At 36.9% G+C, this 24111-nt stretch overlaps 1 pseudogene; it reads left to right on the top strand.

Annotated features, from left to right (window-relative positions):
- The first annotated feature begins 22267 nt into the window (after window positions 1–22267).
- Window positions 22268–22645, top strand: LOC113631243 (60S ribosomal protein L31 pseudogene; annotated as a pseudogene).
- The last annotated feature ends 1466 nt before the right edge of the window (window positions 22646–24111 follow it).

The following is a 24111-nucleotide window of genomic DNA, read 5'->3' as shown; positions in this document are numbered from 1 at the left end:
GTTTGAGAGAAGAGAACCAGAACACGGAGGACTGGAATACTCAGAAAGAACACTCTTCTGAGAGATCTCTTTGCTCAGATAAAAACCATGAAGCCAATGGTTTGTGACTTGGGCACCTGTTCACTGAGAACCCAAGTGAGCCAGTTAGCTTACTTTGCATACACCAAACAACCGGCAGCTTGTAAAAACTTTCAGCCTTTACTGACCTTGATTAGAATTCAGGCTAGAGCCAAGGAAAGAAAAGTGAGGTTTCTGCTTTCTCTGTTGCACTCATTTTCTCTAGATCCTGGCTGTGGGCAAAGTTCTGCTTAACCACGGAGTACAGGAAATAAATGCAACCTTGTAGGTATGTAATAGCCACAACCATAAAAGAGGGCAAACACACTTATACCTGCAAGTAAATAGAGTTGCACAGATGGTACAAGAGAACCTTTCTATAGGTCTTGAGCCAGACCTCATTACTCTCTGCTTCATATAATGGCCCAGTGCAGTAACTGTGGACCATCACACTGCACAGATGGAAGAGAGAGTTAGAGGGCTATTGAACATGTGAATTTTCCCAGTGTGTCACAATTACAGAAACATCTGTGCTAAATATTTTCAAGCTGATCCACTATAAAAATTGGCAATGTTCAATAGCACTCGATGTCTTCCCTTTCCCTAGTGGGAAAGCTGTCTAATGACTGCATTTGGGACTACAGCATAAGGCATGTACCTATGCTGATTGCTTGATGTTTAAAGGGGCCTCATTTGCATTATGCTGTTTGCAATGTGCTTTCTTTATTCCTCAGCCTTTCTTTTTTGCTTGCAAATATAAACTGAAAGGGAAATCAAACTGTTTGTTGCACTTGTCATTGAAATGTTTCCCAGGACTCAGTTAATGGAATGGCCTGGGCGGGGGCAAGGAAAAGGGGAGAGCAGTAAAGTCTCTTGACAGTAATTGTAGACTGTGTTGCCTGTTAATTCTGATTATACTAAAATGGATGATTGGCTGCCTCATCATTTGCTCACAAACATGTTACTTCATCCTAGGAATCTACTAATCAAAGCAAGGTTCACAGCATTTTTTGCCTATATGAATTCTACCTTCAAGAAGACGGCAATCTTAGTCAGTGCCCTGCAAACTTTAATGTGCATATGAATTGCCTGGGATTCTTGTAGGATGAAGTTTCTGATTCAGTAAATCTGGGAAGGGACCCAAGATTCTGCATTTCTAACCAGCTCCTACATGGTACACATGCTGTTGGTTTAAAGACCACATTTTACATGACAAGGTTTTAGGCTCTGAGAATGCAGGATGAAAATAGTAGATGCATTATTTGCTCTTTTCACTGATCAGGAATTTCAAAATTTCCTAGTAAATACGTTAAACAAAAAGCAAGATAAAAATTATCTGGGATTCCCATCTTGCTATAATGTCAATTTCCAATGTGTTGCAAATTTCCATTTACTCATCAAGCATCATTTTACATACATGTATTGTACACCTACTAAATGTTACCCTTCTTTGGAACTCAGAGTCAGTTGAAGAAGACAGATATGTAAGGAAATCATTGCAGTACATCTGGAAAGGGCAATAAAAAGAGTAGCAACAAGGAAAGGACAGGGGATGAATTTGGGAATCAAAGAGAACTGGCCACCCCATATACAGAGTATGTGACGCTGTACTAGTTAATTACTCCAGGAGTAAGTTTCTCCATTAGTAAAATGGACATAATAACCTTATTCTTAGAGTAATTGTGTTGAAAATACATGGCATGGTACTTACTGCATCATAATTATGTACTAAAAATTAGCCTGCTTCCCTTTTTTGATATATGAAAACAAAACAAACAAAACAAAGCAAAAAAACTACCAGTAGTGCAAAGATAACAGTTGCTATAAAAATAAATGATTTCATCTCTAAGGAACTTACAATTTAGTGGAACAGATAAAAAGAAGAGCACAGGTGACTATTAAGGTGTTATGCAAGGTAGAATATGATAAATTCTATAAAATAAATTTTAAGGAAGTGCTATGGAAATAAAATGAATTGACTTTTGTGGGATTTAAGTTGAGACAGAAAGGATGGGTAGGCTCACAGAAGGCTGTGGGAGAAAAAGAGCATTTCCTTTACAGAGGATAACAAAAAAAAAAAAAAGACTGAAAAGCACTTGTGGAAAATGTTTTAGCTGGAGGGTAAGCTTTGTTGAATGGAAGTAGTAGGAGATGAGGATGTAGAGGGAATGTGGGATAGAGCTTGGGAGTTGGAAAGGTATTGCATGGGCTGTGGTAACTTGGTGAGACTCATTTAGAACGAAGTAGATTTAATACACGTGTTAAATCTGGCAGCATTGTGCGTAACTAAGAGTCAAAAGGAGAGACTCTGGAAGAGACGTAAGTTAAGAAACAATGGCACTTGTTGAAGTTGGAGAAGGGGAAAGGCCAGTTGCAGTAGAATTGAAATGGAAGACAGCAGGTGTAAGGGAGAGAGGTCAAGGGCAGGATCTGGGGACTTATTGGAATGTAAAAAGTTGGACAAAGCTTCAATTTTCCTGAGAGGTGACTAGGAGTACAGTTGTATGATTTTTAACATATAATAAAGTTAGGAGAATGGATGGATCATTGATAACAGCAATGAAATGCCCAGTGTAATTGCAGAACTAGAGCTTAACATGGATAAGCTGAAGTTCAAACCAGATCAAAAGAAGACCTAAGACATTTCCTTAGGGAAGATATCCATGTGTATATAGGTAACCGTGGAGATAGGGCAGCTGAATGAAAGAAAAGATACTAGTGATGAGACAAGAGATAAGAGAAACACTCACAGGTGGGAGAATTTTGGGAAAGTATACTGTAAGTGAAAGTAGGTAAGCAGAAGATTTAAGAGTTAGCGATGGGTAGAGGTAGTGACAGGTCCGGAATTAAGCCAACCATTTAGTTGATAGGACAAAACAAGGGGACTGTTTTAAGGCTGTATGTGCATAGCATGGAGTTGTTACTTAGAAGGTGTATGTATTCAAGGTGGCTTTGGTAGCTGTTAAGGATTTCAAAGGGTGTACAGTAAGAGTCCAACACACGACCTTCAAGTTGCAAACTTTCAAAGATGCAAACGTGGAGCTTACTAATGAAGACCTGATGGAATTAGAGGTTCAGAGTAAGGATGAAAAGGGGCAAGAGGAAGAAGAAGTAACTGAAGAACTGAAGAGATTCACAGTGCAGGAAATGGCAAGGGGATTTTCTTTATATGAGGAGGCACTGTTAGTTTTTGGGGCACAGGACTCCAACGTAGAATAGTACATGAAGGTTGCAGCAGCTGTTCAGAATGCAGTCCAGAGCTGCCATGTCATCTATGATGAGAAAAAAAGAGCTACGACCCAGACATCATTGGATCGTTTTTTCAAGCACGTAGATAGAATTGAACCCAGCAAGGAACCAGAACCCGTGCCATCAACGTCAGGCGTGAGTGAAATGGCAGCTTGCCCTCCGTCTCCTATTGCTGACGATCCTTCAGCTCTACCATCCCCCACCTCCTCTCCCTCCTCCACTCAGTAACTCTTCCTGCCTCTTTACTCGATGCCAGCCCCTGTATGTCAGCTGTCGCGCTGTACTACTGTACTTTTCAAGGTACTGTACTGTAAGATTAAAAACGTTTTACTTTTTGTGTTTGTGTTTGTTTTTGATGTATTATTTGTGTGAAAAGTATTGTAAACCTATTACAGTATAGTACTATAGAGCCAATTGTGTCAGTTGGATACCTAGGCCAACTTCGTTGGATTTACGAGCACACTCTCGGAATGGAACTCGTTAGTATATAGGGGACTTACTGTATTCTTATCTCCCAAACTGCTATTTGCACTCGCTGTGCTCTTTAGACAGAGGAGATATTCATGTCTTTGGATATTATAGAGCATCTTTATTTTTTTGAGTAATATAATTTACCTGGATATTAATATTCCTAAATTTACTTTGCCTTAGTTTTAAATTTATTTATCTTAGATATTTGTGTTTCTAACTAGAGAAAATACAATAGAGAAAATATACTATGCTTAGTTATCACTCCGTGGTCAATACTCTCTCTCTCTACCTCATTCTCTCTCTCAATCTCTCTCCCTCTCCCTCTTTCTCTCTATTCCTCTCTTGTCATTAAGGATAGGATACTATTTAAAAAGAAGAAAACTGTACAACAGAAAACTGTATAAAATTCTATTCTGACACCATAAATAAATCCTATTTTAGTATAAAAACAAATGTTTTATATAGTTATATTATGGTTCATTGAATAATGTCATATCACTTACTTATTAAAGAAAGATTTACATAATTTGAAGAATAGTAGCCAGTTAGAAAGCACTTTTGATGCATGTCATATACAACGCTACCTATTTACAAATCTAATCTCACTTACTATTGCAACAACTTAGAGAAGCAAATACTTTCATCCCCATTTTACAATGGAGAAAATAAAGTATCACCAAGCTTGAGTAGCACAGCTATTAACTTGAAGAGCCAGGACTCAAATGAAATCTGTCTCATGCCACAGTCCGAATTATTTTCACTATATTGACATGTGGCAGGTTGCGGGGGAGGGAAGTAGGGGGGGAATCTCTTCCTCTCCCTAGCTGAGGTTCCTAAACTGGGACCCTGTAAATTGGACTGACAAAAGACAGATTAGCAAGAGAAAAGCACACGCATTCATGAGGAAATGAAAATGTGAAGCATGGTTAAACCTGAATGTTTTTATACTAGGTTTGAGGCAGAGTGTAAAAAATGTGAGCGGAATGAACTAAAGGTAGTGATCTGGGGGAAACTTAGCAAAGCCTGTTTTTTTCCAGATTCTTCTAGGATTCTATTCCATCTTCAGATGCTCTTTTCCTCTGGGTATGGGGAGGGCACCTCTTACACCAGGGTCTTTTGACCTACTTCAGGGGAGATGGGGTTGGTCAGAGAGTCTGTCTTGCACTTGCCATTTTCCTTCAACATCATATGTTCAATACAGGGTAGCATAATATGGTACCTGAAACCCACAAAAAACCATAAGCCTTCCATTTCATAGCAACCAATATAGAAGAGTTCTGTGCCCTACTGACGGCTCCGAAAGGGATGAGTTCAGTTACTGCCACTGACAGACAACACAGATCTACATACTGGATAGACCAGAATGCAAATTCTAAAACACTTCTCTCTGAAAATAAAGATGATATTGAGAAGCACCAAATGCAGAGAGATTTAATGGCAAATTTTCAGCTAGATCCCTGAAAGCGTAAGTACTACAAGGTAGGCAAAAGATATCCTTGTTCTAGAACAATTACAAACATTAAAATGAAATCTTACACCCACAATTAGAACGAACCTCACAAAAGTTTACCTTCTTTTTTTAAAAGACTTTCCAATGAGCAGAAAATGTTTTGATCCAATGAACCGTATTGGAGCAAGGCTAATTTTATTCATTATACTTTTGGTTTAAAATACCCACACTCACTATGTAATTTTATACATATTAAGAAGACACATATGTTATATGTCAATAATATCTCAATAAAGTTGGAAAGCAAATAAATAAATAAGTACAGTGTGTCTAAATATAGAGTTCTCAACTCGTCTAATCTTGAGAAAATGTATGTAAAATAATTTTTAAACTATACACTCTGTACAGATAAAAAATTTAGCATGACTATTTTAGTGTTCTCCATGGAATGTCCCCATTATTATCAGCCCTGCATATTTCAGAAGCTGAAAATTAATATGAAGAACTGGTTCCATAAATATCGGGAATTGGTAAAAGTGAAAAGATGAGTAGTTGAAATCAAAGAAAAGCTACAATCAGAATTTAAGGACTTAGAGGTAAATTATAGCTTTATAGTTTTTTTTTGTAGTGGAGGTATCAAAGAGCTAAAGCTGTATGGTAGTTAAAGTTTTTTGTTTATTTCTTCAGTAAAAAATACAGATTTTATTTAGGAAGTATTGCAATAAGGGGAAAGAGACCTTAGTATAGAGCTGGGCTCCATTCCAAATACAACAAAGCAGGGGGTTTATAGCCAAGGAGCAGGTTGGAGGATCAGTGGATGGAAAATTACTAAGAGGAGACATCAGGGGTAGGGAGAATTCTTGCTAAACTGACCTAAAAGGATTCTTGCTGAAGTAAGACAATATCTGACAGATGGAGGGGTGATATGAAGAGTTTGATTAGACATCTGACGTGATCAGATATTGAGGGTGAAGGACGTTCTCTAAACTGCTTAGGAGAATTCTTGCTAAAACTGGGTGATGAGAGGATGGACATGGAAGTCCAAGGTCTAGGCCTAGTCAAGAGAAGGGAACAGAGGAGCCTAACCATAGTTTGGTCAAGGGGAGAGTCTTTGTCAGAAGTGGAGAATATTGATATTGAGCAGCTCAAGGAAACTTGACCCTAGCTGGTAGGGAAAGTCAGCAATGTGTGTAAGGGTGTAAACAGATGACAAGGAACAGGTTAGAAAGAACAGTGAACTCCAACTCAGTCAGATGGATAGACAGACTTTGTTTAAGAAACAAATAAAAGATAGTATTAACAATTCAGTTTGAAATCACAGCAAGATCCTTTTTGACCCACCTCCTAGAGAAATGGAAATAAAAATAAACAAATGGGACCTAATGAAACTCAAAAGCTTTTGCACAGCAAAGGAAACCATAAACAAGACGAAAAGACAACCCTCAGAATGGGAGAAAATATTTGCAAATGAAGCAACTGATGAAGGATTAATCTCCAAAATTTACAAGCAGCTCATGCAGCTCAATATCAAAAAAACAAACAACCCAATCTAAAAATGGGCAGAAGACCTAAATAGACATTTCTCCAAAGAAGATATACAGAGTGCCAACAAATAAATGAAAGGATGCTCAACATCACTAATCATTAGAGAAATGCAAATCAAAACTACAATAAGGTATTACCTCACACTGGACAGAATGGCCATCATCAAAAACTCTACAAAAAATAAATGCTTGAGAGGGTGTGGAGAAAAGGGAACACTCTTGGTGGGAATGTAAATTGATACAGCCACTATGGAGAACAGTATGGAGGTTCTTAAAAAAACTAAAAATGGAACTACCATATGACCCAGCAATCCCACTACTGGGCGTATACACTGAGAAAACTATAATTCAAAAAGAATCACGTACCACATTGTTCACTGCAGCTCTACTTACAATAGCCAGGACCTGGAAGCAACCTAAGTGTCCATTGACAGATGAATGGATAAAGAAGATGTGGCACATATATACAATGGAATATTACTCAACCATAAAACGAAATGAAATTGAGTTATTTGTAGTGAGGTGGATGGACCTAGAGTCTGTCATACAGAGTGAAGTCAGAAAGAGAAAAACAAATACCGTATGCTAACACATATATATGGAATCTAAAAAAAAAAAAAAAAAAATGGTTCTGAAGAACCTAGGGGCAGGGCTGGAATAAAGATGCAGACATAGAGAATGGACTTCAGGACACGGGGAGGGGGAAGGGTAAGCTGGGATGAAGTGAGAGAGTATGGTATGGACATATATACACTACCAAAGGTAAACTAGATAGCTAGTGGGAAGCAGCCACATAGCACAGGGAGATCAGCTCAGTGCTTTGTGTCCACCAAGAGGGATGGGATAGGGAGGGTGGGAGGGAGGAGATATGGGGATATATGTATATGTATAGCTGATTCACTTTGTTATGAAGCAGAAACTAACACACCATTGTAAAGCAATTATACTCCAATAAAGATGTTTTAAAGAAAAAGAATTCGGTTTGAACATATGACTGATTTTATTCTTTTAATTAAAAAAATTATTTTATATTGGAGTATAGTTGATTAACAATGTCGTGTTAGTTTCAGGTATACAGCAAAGTGATTCAGTTATACATATACATGTGTCTATTTTTCAAATTGTTTTCCCATTTAGGTTATTACAGAATACTGAGCAGAGCAGAGACTAATTTTTAAAAGAACAGGTTTCTAATAGTCTTTAAATCCATCTCATTGGAAGGCAATAAGGAACTATGGTAAAATTTAGGTTTTAGAATCAGAGAGATCTGTTTTCTGATCACTGGTGCATCACTTACTTAGTGAATCTCAATGTCACAAACACTGAGCCCCCATTTTTCTCAGTTAGAAATTGCTAGAAGAAATGTGCTCAGCATGTTACCAGGCACAATGTGCCTGTTACATAGTGTGTGCTCAGTAAATTCCTTTCCTCTTCTCCAATTCCAACATTTTTTTCTTACTGTAAGTTTATTCTCACACACATTTTCTGTTTTCCAGCTTAAGATTAATACATTCCATACAATAAAAATAGGTAATATCCACCTTACCTTTAAATTTCCTAGAACTAATTTGAGAAGCGAACTACAGTTTTAAAGCTCATGCCAAGTGCATTTTCCATTTCAAGTCAGTTTTGTCAAGTAGATTGCTGGTTATAGGTTGCACTTTATCATCCAAAATTTTGCATACCCTCTCTTTCTTCCATATTTTCATAAGCCTCCAAAGAGTTCTATGCCCTACTTAGCAAATAGTCACAAAAAAAAACCCATATATTTACTAAGTATCCACCATGTGGAAGGAACTGTCATTGACACAACTCAAGAATCAAAACTAAGTAAGAACAAGCCTTTGCCACAAGGAACAGCCTTGCATTGCTCAACTCTGTAAGGGAGAAAGAGAAGTCTTATTTCCTCCACCTTCGTACGAATATGCTTCCAGAGTAACTCAATCAGTAGATGTATAAAAAAACCAACTGGGCTTCCTTGGTGGCGCAGTGGTTGAGAATCTGCCTGCTAATGCAGGGGACACGGGTTCAAGCTCTGGTCTGGGAGGATCCCGCATGTCAAGGAGCAACTAGGCCCATGAGCCACAACTACTGAGTCTGCACGTCTGGAGCCTGTGCTCCGCAACAAGAGAGGCCATGATAGTGAGAGGCCCGCGCACTGCGATGAAGAGTGGCCCCCACTTGCCACAACTAGAGAAAGCCCTCACACAGAAACGAAGACCCAACACAGCAAAAATAAATTAATAAATTAATAAACTCCTACCCCCAACATCTTCTTAAAAAACAAAAAGAAAACAAAAAAAAAAACCAACTTCCCACAGAAGGAAAATCAAAATAGAGTTGGTTTTGCTGAAAGAGCTTTCTAAAAGGGAGCTGGGAGGCCATTCAGGAAGCAGGATGTAGGCATGCCTCAACCTGGCTGGAATCTGAAATTTGACCACTTCTTGTCTGAACACAGATATTCAGAACATCTACACAATGTTCCAGAAACTCAAGGTACTTATAGAACCCCTACCCTAAATAACTCATGACAGCCTATCCCTTAAGGACAAATATTTCCTTTATGCATCAGAGCCAACAGTAAATTTTGAAAGAAAAGTTGAACAACCTGTGGCTCTTACCTTTATAAGCCCCTGACTCTTTCTCTTCGTTGGAACACTCTTTTGGTTTTACCCAAATCTGTGTCTCCTGAATTGCAATTCCTAAGACCCCAAATAATAAAGCTCTTTACCCTTTACAGCCTTGATACTGATTATTGTCTGACGTTCCGTTATACTTCTTCTACTTGATTATACGTTGTTTTATCAGGGTAGCTGGCCTTGGAAATTTACTTTGAAACTCCAACTATTTTTACTCCCATCTAGAATTAAAAATCTGACTGGAGAAAAAATAGTTTTTTACACTCTTTAAGTGTCAGGCAAAAATATTATATGGAAGAGGCTGGACTACGGCACACATTCTAGTATTTCCGAATGTTAAACATCTTAAGTAGGGTCTAATTCCTACTAGATGTAGGCCAAATGAGGGCTACAGTGGGTTTTACTTTAGAGAGATAGCAGATGTCTTGGTTAGAGGGTGCCCCCTTGAATTTAAAGGGAAATTAATAATTGACATGCTTCTTCAAGTGTGATGTGCAGGTTTTTTGTTTTATTGAAAGATCAATTTGTCAATCCTCTTAACATTCCTTGATCTTTTCTGAACTGTTGCCTAGTTGTCAACATCTTTGGGGGTACTGAGGGAATGGAACAAAAAACAATATATTTGATGGAAACCTCACTAGGACTAAACAAAAGAGGCCTTTAATCTCTTCACCCAACAATTTGGTGTTTGACTCCAAACATCATATGGAAGACATAGCCCAGTCCAAATGAATGCTAAATTACCCATCTAACATATCATCATTCTAAAGTGAGTATTTGTGATATTCGTGTTTGGGGTTTTTTTTGTTGTTGTTTTTGGGGTTTTTTGGCCACTCGTGCATGACTTCTAGGATTTTAATTCCCCGACCAGGAATTGAACCCGGGCCCTTGCCTGTGAAAGCATGGAGTCCTAACCGCTGGACTGCCAGGGAATTCCCAGTATTTGTGATATTGTGATTTGTAATAAGAAATATATATTTCATCTTCATCCCATTTTTGGCCCAGGGCTCCTAAAATTCACTTGGAATTTCCTAAGTGGTGAGAGTGTTATAGGTGTCTTTTGTTATCTTAATGAGAAGACTTTTCGACCCATTTAAGGGTGGGGGCTGGTTGCTGGAGGAACCAACCAAATGATTAGAGGGTTGGAACTTTCAGTTCCACCCCCCTGACCTCTGGGGAAGGGAGAGGGGCTGGAGGTTGAATCAGTCGCCAATGGCCAATGATTTAATCAACCATGTCTATGTAATGAAGCCTCCATAAAACCCCAAAAGGAAAGGATTCAAGAACTTCCAGCTTGATCAACACCTGGAAATTCAGGGAGAGTGGCCTGCTCAGAGCGCATAGAAGCTCTGTGTCTTTTCCTTGTACCTTGCTCTATGCATCTCCTCGTTTGGCTGTTAATCTTTATCCTTTAGTATTCTCTGTAATAAACTGGTAATCTAGTGAGTAAACTGGTTTCCCGAGTTCTGCAAGACACTCTAGCAAATTAATCAGACCTAAGGAGGGGGTCATGGGAACATCTGATCGATAGCCAGTTGGTCAGAAGTATAGATAACAACCTGGATTTGTGATTGGCCTCTGAAGTGGACACAGTCCTGAGGCACTGAGTCCTTAACCTGTGGAATCTGATGCTATCTCCAGGTAATAGCATCAGGATTGAGTTGAATTGTAGGGCGCCTTGCTGTTGTCAGATAATTGCTTGATAGAATGGGGAAAAGCCCTCACACATTGGAATTGGTAATCTGAATGTTAGTAATGAATCAATTAAATGCTTGGACGTAATAAATTTATATATTTAAGGGACAGAGTTATGCCTAAGTTCTGGGATAAATGTACCTAAAAGACCATCATCTTTATGCATAAACAAATGTCTCTGAAAAAGAAAGAAAAATAATTAATTTATTTCCAAGCCAGTTCACCAATCCCTGGTGAACAGCCATCTTCGAGTACCTGTCTCTACGTTTTTTTTCTTTTCTACCAAATGTAGCAACTGCCAACTTGTCAAACGGTGCAGCTTGTGCTTTCCCATGGCAACAGAGCCCTGCCCTGAGTGACATGATTTCCATATTGACAACTGGAAAATGTCCCAAATAACTCTGAAAAGCACCTGGAATTTAATTTCACTTCTTAGCATCCAGGAGTCTTTTCTATTATTTCTCACGTGTTAAAGTGAGGTTATTTATACACCTCACACCTGATGGTGGGATGACAGCCAAGCTAAACGGAGTATTTGAAGGAGTCAATAAACTTAGCTTTCCCGGAAATGGTATACTAATGTCTTTCAAAAGATTTGAATGATCTGCCTAAAATAGCAAGGAATTTTAAGACATCCTTTCATTTAAAATAATAATAACATACCAGTTATTATCTAGTCACCTTAACAACCAAAATGCTAAGGATGAATAATTTGCCACAAAAGACCTCAAGCTTTCCGTGTCAAAGTGTAAGTTAATGCTAGAGAGCAAGTGAAAAATACATGAGGATTTCTGCTGCAGAATAGGTATCTTTTAACAAAAGAGGGAGAACCATATTTCTTTCCCCCTAATGGCAACATTTTATTGCTAAAAATAGTGCACTGAAAACTGACAAAGTGGAGTGTTTTTGAATAAGCCTGAATTATAGATAGCGACCTGAATAGGAGCAATGAGCATGATTCAAAACCATGCACATGGCAGTGCCTGCCAGGATTGTAGTAATCTCTCAGCCACCTAATTGGCATGTGAGTGTGTACCCGCGTGTAAGTACAAAATCTTATTTGAGAGATATGATTTCCTTTGCTCTAGCATACAATTTAGAGTCATATTTTCTATGTGGAGACATAGATTTCTCTTTAGATTCTACATTAAATTTTTCTAAAAATAGAAATTAACAACACTGCAATAGATTCTCATAAAATTGGAAATTGCTCTTCTTTTCTCACATCATTCCCATGTACAGCATCAGTCTTCTTTCTCTTCCATCTCGTTTTGAAAAAGAAAACTAAACATGCTTTTACCGTCTAATAACCTTTACCCACGTTTCTTATTTACAGCAGCAAAAGCTTTATGACCGTGATTGTGTTTTGTTCTCAGTTCGACCAAAGGTTAAACCTCAGACCAAAGGTTAAACTAAAGGCATTTTTTGATTACTTGACACTGGCTGAAGACCTCACTGAAAGGGTCAGCAAAATATACTGACCTTTCACCTTCTCCCAAAATTAATGTTTATGTCCTCTAGCCCTTTCACTTTTCTTAACCGAGGATACCAATCACTGTGATCTGCTGGCCTCAAGCCATGGCTATACTGTTGAGCTACCTCATTCCCAGCTCTCAAAGATCAGGGGCAGGACAGATGCTTAAGATCCCAAAGGAAAAAATAAAAGGAAGTACACCAAAGCTGCAGATCATATTTGGTCCTTCTCATTGTGTCGAACATTTGATTTCAATGTTTTTTCCCCAGTTATTGTGAAACATCGGTGAGTTGTGACTTTACTTTGAATCATCTTAAAATTAAGAAAAAAAATTTCTCACGGTGGCAGGTGGTTAGTTTCACCTCATCTTTTATTAATAACAGGGGGAATAATGATACTGTTGTGGCATATAATTCATCTCTATATGTTCCCCCTTTCTATGTTATAGACCACAATTGAACTTACTCATAAATACAGGCGTTGTAAAAGAACGAACACTTTCATTCATTCCTCATTTCTTAAGGAAGTTAGCATCTTTCCTCAAGGATTCAAGGCTATCTGCTGTTTGTCCCTTGAAACAAAATTACTACCCACTGGGTTATACAAGAACACTATTCCTGTAGGGCACGGATTCTTAATCAGGGGTGATTTTGCCCCCTTTAAGGGCATTTGGCGATGTCAGGGGCCGGTTCTGATTGTCACAAGTCGGGGAGATCTACGGGCATCTAGCTGGTAGAGGCCAGGGACGCTGCTAAATATCCTTCAGTGCATAGAAGACCCCACACTACAAGGATTATCCAGCCTCAGATATCAATAATGTTGAGATTTAAGAAATTAGCCTAGCCAATCTATGATACCTGGAAAAAACCTTACACTTTCCTTCTTGTGTCTTTCTCCATGATGTCATTCTAATCTTAATCCCGCAGTGCCCTCCATCCCCTCCCACCTTTGAATCCTGCTAATCTTTGCAGGCATAATACAAGATCCACTGATAAACCTGTACAGAGGTCTTAGGCTGCCTAGAATGTTTCATCGAGTTAGATCTCTAACTAGACGAAAGTTCCAAAAAGCCTTTTTTCCCTTTTTGATGGAAATCCTTGCAAATAGATTTATTTTTATTGAATATTGATGAATATTCAATAAAAATAAATGAATATTCATAATTGCTTGTCATTGAAATAGATCGAGGCAAACTGCACTTCTATGCTGCAAAAAGAGGACTGTATTTTTCTAATAGCCGAACAATTCTGCATTTAATGTTCTTACGTGTGCAGGGTGGGGGAAGCTATTAAAAGAGAAATAGCCCTACCAAAAAAAAGAAAAAAAGAAGAGGGAATAGGATTTCTGTATCCCATCGCGTGCTTCTTGAATACAATTTTAGCATATTTCTTACTATGTTATATAGCTTCTTCATGGGCATAAAGACAGATATGTTTCAATTTCTTTGTTGATAATCTAGTGCACAAAACCCTGGGATGTTAGAAACAAAATACATTGAGAATCATCTAGTCTAACTCCATCAGCTGAAGATATTGAAGCCCAGAGTAATTAATAATTAAAGCAGAGTTAAGTAGTGTGTACCATGTGCCAGTAACTGTTCTACGTACAAGTTGAGTACTATTTTAATATCCCTTTAACAGATCAAGAAACTGAGACATGGAGAGGTGAAATAACTTGCCAAAGATCATAGAGCTCATCCGTGGTAGAACTGTGCTTCCAACTTAGTCCATGGAGCTCCAATGTTTATGCTTTGAACCTGTCTACTGCATTGCTACTCCACTGAAATTTTACCCACGGTCACACAGCAATTTAGAAAGAGAACTAGACTAGCAATTCATTTAGTCTCTCCCCAGAGAGACTCCCCAGAGAGTTCATACTACTCTGCAATACTATCTTCATTTATTGGAATAATTCTTTGTAAAAACAGAATAAACACTTTTTTCAAAGGCAGAAAAGCCATATTCAAACTTCTGTTTGCATAATAAAGCATATTTACACTAATTGGATTAACCCCTAATACAGCTGATCACCAAAGTACCATATAAAGGATAGTCAATAATTATAAAATAAACTTTTTCTAATTTTTTTCTGTATCTTAAGAATTATTTAATTGGCATATGCAAAGTTTAGAAAGATAAGCACATATCTAAAATGCCAAATTTTTATATTAAAATTGACAAATACATTTATCCTTTACGAGTATGGGGTAATTCAGTGTCATGCAGATAGTACATGCAGAATACTGACTTGAAGTGTTTTTATTTGTATCTATTGAATAATATAATTCAAAAACTCTTTGATTTGTAAAAATTTGCTATTGTCAGACCCTTTGAATCCTTAAAGGGTCTTAGTTCTTTAAGTTCTAAAGGCCTTAAAGTTCTCTTAGACTACTCAATCCTACAGCATTTTTAATGACAAAGCATATTCCTAAGGTCAGAAAACTTAGCGATCTGGGTAAATTTTTTTTTTACAAAATATGCATTAATGTGTCTAATACACACGTTCTTGATAACAAAATTTGGGAAATACTGGTGTAGTGTAGAACATGAATAGGAAAGGCAGATTATGTAATGAGACACGTCTTATAAGAAGAGCAATGTGGAGGCTGACTTGGTTCATCCCTCTACTCAGTAAAAGAAGCCCACTGCACAGCATCTGACAGCAGGTCTCTACCTCAACATTCTGGGGGACAAAGTACTGGCAGTAAAGCAGCCCATCACATTACAAACACCTTAGACAATCCTTAGATGACCTCCATAATCTGACCAGATCCAAATGTACCCATTCACATCATGAAACTTAATTCAGGCCCTGGTTCTCCTAACCCTTGATATGCAAAATGGCAGATATCCTTTATCAATGAAATCAACCCAGATCTATCAGTTCTCTCTTTCCTTCCTAGTGATCTACCACATATGTTGGTATTTGATTGGATTTTCCAAATTATTTTACTCTAATTATTTTATATGTTAATTCTTTTTCCACCAAATCTCACATACAATTCCTCTGCAAGTTTATAAAGAATGTTGGAACAGGGTTGAAGAAATACATGGCCGTTTAACCCTTCAGCCCAATGCAAAGTAGAAAACACGTACTTAATGTACACTATCCAAGCAAACCAAGTAGGTATGCTTAAAAGATAGATTAACCATGTCATTTTAATAAGAAGAACTCGAGGCATTTTTCTTTTTAATAATGTCACAAGATTTTTGTAATGCATTGATCAAAAAGAATCTTATAAGCAGGAAGGTAGAAAATTGGAACTATCACAGAAATTTAACTAGAAAGAGCCAGGGTGACTTGAAATGGTAAATACATTTCTCTAATAATTTTTTTATTATTATATTGACTTTGGATTTTATTTGAAATAACCTGAAATTATCAAAAAGCTTCATTTACATAGTCACATAGAAGTTACCTAAGCTTAAATTTTCTGTGGCTTGTACACTTCACAGTTCTAGTTGCTTTTTTTTTTTTTAAACATCTTTATTGGGGTCTAATTGCTTTACAATGGTGTGTTAGTTTCTGCTTTATAACAAAGTGAATCAGTTATACATATACATATGTTCCCATATCTCTTCCCTCTTGCGTCTCCCTCCCTCCCACCCTCCCCATCCCACCTCTAATAATTTTTAAACTACCAAAAGGGCATGAAAAGAAACATGGGAGATTGATTTACATTCATTCTTCCTTGCTTGCTAACTAAAATATCGTAAAATTATTTTGATGTACTTTCTCCTCTCTCTGCCACCACCTTGTCCTGTGTCAATGTGTCATATTCGTTTCTAATTATTTTTACTTTGGTTAGGATTTGGATAGATTTTGGTTGAAATCCTTTTATTCTTCATGTTTTGATTCTCATCTTTTACTTAAGTGACAGAGACAGCCAAAATTGTTGAGTAATTGAACCAGTTTTGAAAGGACAGCAAAATTCTTCTGGTCCTATTTGCCCCAAATCCTTTATGTGTGTTAGGAAATAAAGGTGTACTTGGAACAAACATTTCTAAGAGAGAAGTTACATGAAAGAATAATCTGCTGTTTATCCCTCAGAGATGCATTTAATGCAGTAGTTTCATATAAGGACCAGGAACAAAAATTGTCTGGGTTTGAATCTCCACCACGATGTCTTGAGCAAATTATTTAACTTCTCTGATCCTCAAGAAGCCTACAATCTTGGGGGCTATTAAAATTAGATTCCATACCCCCTGCCCGGCTCCTACAGCTACATAATCCCTCAAGTAGCAGTGCTCTGAAAAAAATAAGGCATGAAAGGAAAGTTGATACTCTTTTTAATAAACACTTGCACAGTCATGTCAGGCAATGTTCTAAGCACTTTACAAATGTCACCTCAGGTAATCCTTACAAAAATCCTGTGACCTATGCATTTTATAATCCACGTTTTACAGGTGAGGAAATTTAGGCTCAGATAGATCAATGGCAGGCCTGGGATCCAGCTTAGGCAGCCTTACTACAGAGGAGCTTTTGCTTTACCAATGGCCAAAGAAATTTAAAAAACACTGGTTTAAATAGTTAAGTATGTTGTCCTACAACAAAAAGATAACACAGCTATTAATATGCTGATATGCATTGGTGAATCTCCAAGAAATGTGCATGGCAATCAGGATGTCCCATAAAGTTTGACCGCAGAATTGAAAAAAGTATATTATTTCAAGAATCTTCTCATAGGAATTGTACTCCTTGAAAAAGTCCCTGGGAGGAAAGGAAAAATACAAATAAATAGCTTAAATCATATAGATCTGTCCTCTGTAAAAGGGTTTCAGTAACAGATTAGAAAAGAAAATAACTATAAATGACTTAATTTCAAAGATGCTAAGTGACAGTTTTAAGCAATCTATTCTGAAAGAAATAAAAAGCTTTAAGGTAAAGAATCCAGATTTTTAAAAAAAGTTTAAAATACCAGTGGGAAAAGCATTTCTCTTAGTCTTGATGAGTGCAACTTTAAACATCTGTCTACTTGAACTTATTAAGATTCCAGGGCACATTTTATAATTCTGAGCACTGTTATCCACTCTGCATAATTGTTTCCCTCCCACCTAACTCCCTTTAGAATGGCAGTTGAAAGAGATATTTCCACTTTCTGTTGTAAACCATTATAGTTATTGTTCCTATTAGGCGATTGATCCATTAACTTTCAAAAGTGATGCATTCCAATACTGGATAAAATATTTGCTTTTATATAATCTCATTAAGAGATCTCTAGAGCATTCTGAATGGTATTATCTACATGAATACTGATTTAGTAATTGCAACTGCTACTAAGGCTTAGCTGGGAAAATAATAGACAACACCATTATAATTACAAACATGTTCATAATCCTTTAGCCTTTACAAAGTGCCTTCTCAAATTTGATTCTCAATCTTTGTGAAATAGGAGAGGTATCAGTGTCCTTACTTTGTGGGTGAGAAATTTAAGTCCCAGAAAATACGGAAATTACCAAAATTCATACAAATAGAAGATAGTAAAAATTGTTTTTGTTTTAAATTTCTTGATGCTGTTTCATGATTTGTGTAAAAAATTGAATTATAATTTAGAATAATATCCTTTTCATTTTAAGAGAGGTATTTTCTAAATATAAAGTAAAAAGTATTAACATAAAATGGATAATAATCTTTCACATATCTTATTTCTTAATGTGTTTTTTTTTTTTTTAACAGCTTTATTGGGGTATAATTGCTTTACAATGGTGTGTTAGTTTCTGCTTTATAACAAAGTGAATCAGTTATACATATACATATGTTCCCATATCTCTTCCAATGTGTTTGTTTTTAAATAAACAGATTGGAATGAGTAGATGATTTTCAAATTTGCTGTCTAAAATGAGTGGTGGGTTCCAGCACTTCTGACAGGGTTTGTATCTCTTTGAGTAAAATACATGTTTCTCCCCTGAATTCATACATTTGAATCCCTAATATAAAGCAGAGGGAAGGACAGATGGAAGGAAGGAAGGAGAGAAGGAAGGGAGGGAATAGAAATGCAGAGACCTATCCTTGTCTTAAAATGGGAAATTCATTACCTCTGTTGCCATTTCTTACTTCTTCCTCCCAGCCTGCGAACTCATCCTTCAAATCCCAATCATATACTATGTAAACATCCCTCATATGAGTTTTGTTCCTGGCTATGTGAACTTAGCTTTTATTTTTTTTCAATTTTTATTTTATATTGGAGTATAGTTGCTTTACATGTTGTGTTAGTTTCAGGTGTACAGCAAGGTGATTCAGTTATACATATATTCATTCTTTTTCAGATTCTTTTCCCATATAGGTTATTACAAAATATTGAGAACTTAGTGCAATAACCCAGAATTTAGAGAAATCAGTTTTACTGTGCTATTGTCATGCTCACTGTCCTGGTGTATGTGATATTTAGTGCAAAAGAAGTCATTTTTGTGACAAGGATATTTGTAGCTATTAGTAAACTAGACTATACTTCAGGGAATTTATAGGAAAGGACTCTTAATTAAGGATTTGGGACTATACAACCCATAGTTCTTGAACATGCTCTTGGCAATGTGCTTGATTTTGTTGCCATGGTAGGCCATATGATATTTCCTCATTAAGCGCATTTTCCACAAGATACTTGGTTACTTTTTAGTAGATGATGAGAGTGGCGAACAGTACCTTCAGTTTTCATTCCCTAGATCAATCATTTTATGTCTCTATCATGAGTGTCAATATAAAATAGAAGTATCTAATTATGTCCAACAGGACAGGTAGTATGAGCTAGTCAGGTGATCATAAATAAATAGATTCAAAAATAGAAACTAGTTTGAGAAATAGTAAATAAGGGTCTTGTTTCTATTTCAAAAGTTGATTTCTTAACATCACACTGTTTCTCCCCTATACTGAGTTTACTTTTTTGCTAAAACATTTGTTTCTTTCAGAGGGCAGACACTGGCACCTAACTACCTGAGTGTGTACTTGGATTTCCCCACTTAGAGAAACTGTAAACCTTAGGCAATTTACTTAAGGTTTATCAGCTTTGCTTTCTTTATTTCTTAGATTGTGATAATAGGAATAATGCCTATTTTTTAATAAGGTATGAAGAAGCAAATGAGCAAATGCATGCAAAGTGCCATGGTGATTAGTATATAATGATTAATAAATGTTAGTTTTTATTAATATAGGTCCAGCTAAGTTCAATACATTAATGCAAGTACTACAAAGGGAGCCTTATGAAACACCAGATATTAAGATCCCATAATTATCAGAGAATCTTCAGTTCCCATTTCCTTCAATATTTTGAAATATTCCTTCAAAATATTTACACCTTTTTACAGTGTAATATTTTTCATCAAGAAAAGAAACAATGCGGAATTCCCTGGTGGTCCAGTGGTTAGGACTCTGTGCTTTCAATGTCGAGGGCCCGGGTTCAATCCCTGGTTGGGGAACTAAGATCCCACAAGACACGTGGCACAGCTAAAAAGAAAAAGAAAAAAGGAAAGAAACAATGCTAGCCTAAACTGGGAAATATTTCTAAAATATAATACTGCCTTATTCCTCAGACCATTTCATATAAACAGTAAAGAAAAGAGATGTTTAGTAAAGTCCAACTTTTAACATCTCCCAATATGTATTGATCAAAGAACTTACAAAGAATAAAGTAATGATTGTAAAGTATAATAAATTATCTGATTAGGAAGTAGAGAATGCTTTAGTAACGTGAAAATAGGGGCACTACATACAAGGTGCAGGGGCATCCAAGGGCTGCCTGGCCAGGGGAAATTTAGGGAAAACTTTATAAAGTAAGTAAAATTTAAGGTAAGACCTACAAATGTATAGGAAAGAACTAGATAAAGTGAGTGGTGGGAGTGAAACTTATAGGTAGGTGTGAGATTGAAAGTTCAGGCAGAAAACAACATACTTGAAGACTTAGAGGTAAGAATATATGGAATCTCAGGAGAACTCAATGAATTTCCATCTTGCTGGAGTGGAGAGATGGATGTGGGGTGACATTGTTGAAGTGGGTTGAAGTTGGGGTAAGAGTTGAAGTGCAAAAAAAGAAATGGGCTCAAATAAAATACATATGTTCAAGAGTTTGGACAATATCCTAAGGGCAGTAACCTATCAAAAATTTGAATTTTATAAAGAGGGAACACTGAAGACAGGGAACAGACAGGAATGAATTACAAAACAGAGTCAGCAAGATCAGGTAAGAGGTGGAAGCAATAATCCAGAAAAGGGATGAGGATGGGATGGGGGAGGAATCGGTAGTGATGCTAGGAATGGAGAGAAATATTGGGTGGGCCAAAAAGTGCCTTCAGTTTTTTAAGTAAAAATAAAAGACACATTTTTCTTTTTCACCAAGAACTTTATTGAACAACGTATTCACCCTTTTGTTCCACTATCTTCTGCCATTTTTCAGGCAACTTCATAATTCTATCTTCCCAAAACTTTTTATCTTTTTGAGCAAAGAACTGTTCTGGTGCCTTTTACAGTCTTCCAAGGAACTGAAATTTTTTCCATTAGGAGAATTTTGTAAAGACTGAAATAAATAGAAATCCAAAGGTGAAATGTCTGGTGAATACGGCAGATGAATCAGAACTTCCCAGACAAGCTGTAATAGTTTTTGCCTGGTCGTCAAAGAAACATGCGGACTTGCGTTATCCTGATGGAAGGTTATGCATTTTCTGTTGACTAATTCTGGACACTTTTCATCAAGTGCCACTTTCAGTTGGTCTAATTGGGAGCAGCACTTGTTGGAATTAATCGTTTGGTTTTCCAGAAGGAGCTCATAATAGGGGACTCCCTTCTAATCCCACCATATGCACAACATCACCTTCTTTGGATGAAGACCGGCCTTTGGTGTGGTTGACGGTGGTTCATTTTGCTTGCCCCATGATCTCTTCCATTTCACATTGTTGTACAGTATCCATTTTTCATAGCCCATCACAATTTGCTTTAAAAATGGAATAATCCAAACGTTTCAATACGTTTCAGTAGAGAATCAGATGTGGAAATATGGTCAAGAAGGTTTTTTTTCGCTTAACTTACGAGGAACCCAAACATCAAAGTGATTAACATAACCAAGCTGGTTCAAATGATTTTCAATGCTTGATTTAGACATTTTGAGTATGTTGGCTATCTCCTGCATGTTATAACATTGATTGATCTCAATTAATGTCTCCATTTGATTGCTATCAACTTCAACTGGTCTACCTGACCATGGAGAATTGTCCAGCGAGAAATCTCCAGCACAAAACTTCCAAACCACTTTGACATGTTCGATCCATCACAGCACCTTCTCCATACAGTGCACGAATCTTTTTTTGTGTTTCAGTTGCGTTTTTACCTTTCTTGTAATAATAAAGCATAATATGCCAGAAATGTTGCTTTCCTTCTTCCATCTTTGATATTAAAATGGCTACATAAAAATTCACCAATTTTGATAAGTCTTTTTTTAAATGCATGTTGATATGACAGCTGTCACATAAAATCTAACAAAATTGTTTCAAATAAAGTTAAAGATAACTAAGTGCTACTACAGCCATCTTACGGAAAAAAAACAAATGAACATTTTGGTCCATCCAATAGATTTGATGGCTATTTGGAAGGATGGAAGGATAGGAGGCTGTGGTCATCTCTGTGATCCTGCCTATATGATATCAGAAGCAGAGAAGATCCTCCCACAATCCCTTTCTCTCTTCCTTTCCAACCCTGGCATGGCAGGATGTCTTCCGCAAAGAAGGGTGGCGAGAAGAAGGGTCGGTCCACCATCAATGAGGTGGTGACCAAAGAATATGCTATCAACATTCACAAGGACATCCAAGGAGTGGGTTTCAAGAAGTGTGCCCCTCGGGCACTCAAAATAATCTGGAAATTTGCCATGAAGCAGATGGGAACTCCAGATTTACACATTGACACCAGGCTCAAGAAAGCTGTCTGGGCCAAAGGAATAAGGAATGTCCCATACCATATCTGTGTGCAGTTGTCCAGAAAGTGTAATGAAGATGAAGATTCACCAAACAAGCTCTATATGTTGGTTACCTATGTACCTGTCCCTACTTTCAAAAATCTACAGATAGTGTGGATGAGAATTAACTGCTGATTGTCCAATAAAGTTATAGAACCAAAACAAAGAAGCAGAGACGACTCAAGGAATAAGGTTCAGGATGGGGTTATGGGAGTAAATGGCTGAATTGGAATGGGAAAAACACTCCATGTAGATGAAAATGTCAAGAAATTGAGGATCAGGATATTGGTAAAACAGAAGTCACCCAAAATAGCAGAAGAGCCTAGCAAGAAGAGAAAGATTACCAGTCACATGCTATTTTGTCTTTAAAAATTAATGCAGAAAGAGTAATTAAAACATCAGTGGTTGAGAACAAAGAAAAAGGAAAGGTTATAGTCTTATACCATTAGCCTCAAAGGCATGTAGAAGTCTAAACATTCCTAGAGGATTATGGTATATGAGAGAGTATGAAGCAAGGAGGACACCTAGTGTATCTTTCCAATTCTGGGGAAAGGAAGGGATAAAACAATGAGGCTGCTTCACTTGAGTGGGGAGGTTGAAAATTAGCTCTCATGAGCCCATGGTTTGCTCTGAACACCCATTCACCTATAACACACCAACCAACGTGGACAGGCTGGTTCTTACAACTCGTTTTGTCCAACTGTCATTATGCAAGATTGGAGATGAAGGGAGTAAAAGAACTGAAGGGGAGTTTGTTGCAAATGGTCTAGTGGGAGCGTAGGGAGGATCAACTCCTTGTCTTGCTGTTCACTAGCTCTGAATTTTGGACATTCTTGAACTTTGTATTAATCATTAACCTTAATAAGACATTGTACAACCCAAGGTTCATTCCATCTCAAGACTCCCAGCATCTTATTCTGGTTCTAGTATTGTACTTGCATCATTTCAGGTCCCATTCTTCTACCCCTCCAGTGTCGCCTCTTCCTGTGCCTCTACGTAACAGATTTCATTTCATGCAACAGTCTTCTAACTTAGTTCTTTCTTGTTTTGAGTTCAGGGTAGATTTTGTATATAAGAAAGACTTCACAGAGTCTTATGATTTATTTTAAATTTAACTTTCTGAAGTTACAAATTCAAAACCCTTGTCAGGTTCAGTTAGCAAATTCTATTCAATGTATAAGTCTAGAAAAACCATAATCTTTATAAAGGGACTTTGAATACTACTTCAAATATTTTAAACAGAATTTATAAATAAAATATATTTTAGATTCATTTTAAGTATTTCAATTTTCTGAGAAAAAGCCTTCTCAAGTATTAGGGATTTTTATAAATCCAAGAAATTAACTTATAAATATGTTACAGTTGAAGTTTATATAAATGTTCATAACATACTGTACATAAACAGCACGATTTCAGCTTACATCACCATTCTGAATCAATTACTCAATAACGTTTTAAACTGGGTTTACGAGGCTGTCACTCAAACTTGCCAAATTCTATTAAATTTCACATATACAAAAAATGATGTATAGATTCCATCCCAAGATAAAAATATCTTAATTTACTTCTCTTAAAAATATCTCTGAGGAAAAAAAAAAAAA

Source organism: Aethalodelphis obliquidens, unplaced genomic scaffold (assembly GCF_003676395.1).
Source record: "Aethalodelphis obliquidens isolate GAN/ISIS:26980383/991018 unplaced genomic scaffold, ASM367639v1 scaffold32, whole genome shotgun sequence".
Taxonomy (NCBI): domain Eukaryota; kingdom Metazoa; phylum Chordata; class Mammalia; order Artiodactyla; family Delphinidae; genus Aethalodelphis; species Aethalodelphis obliquidens.
The sequence above is the reverse complement of the archived record's forward strand: the minus strand, read 5'-3'. Positions and strand labels throughout refer to the sequence as shown.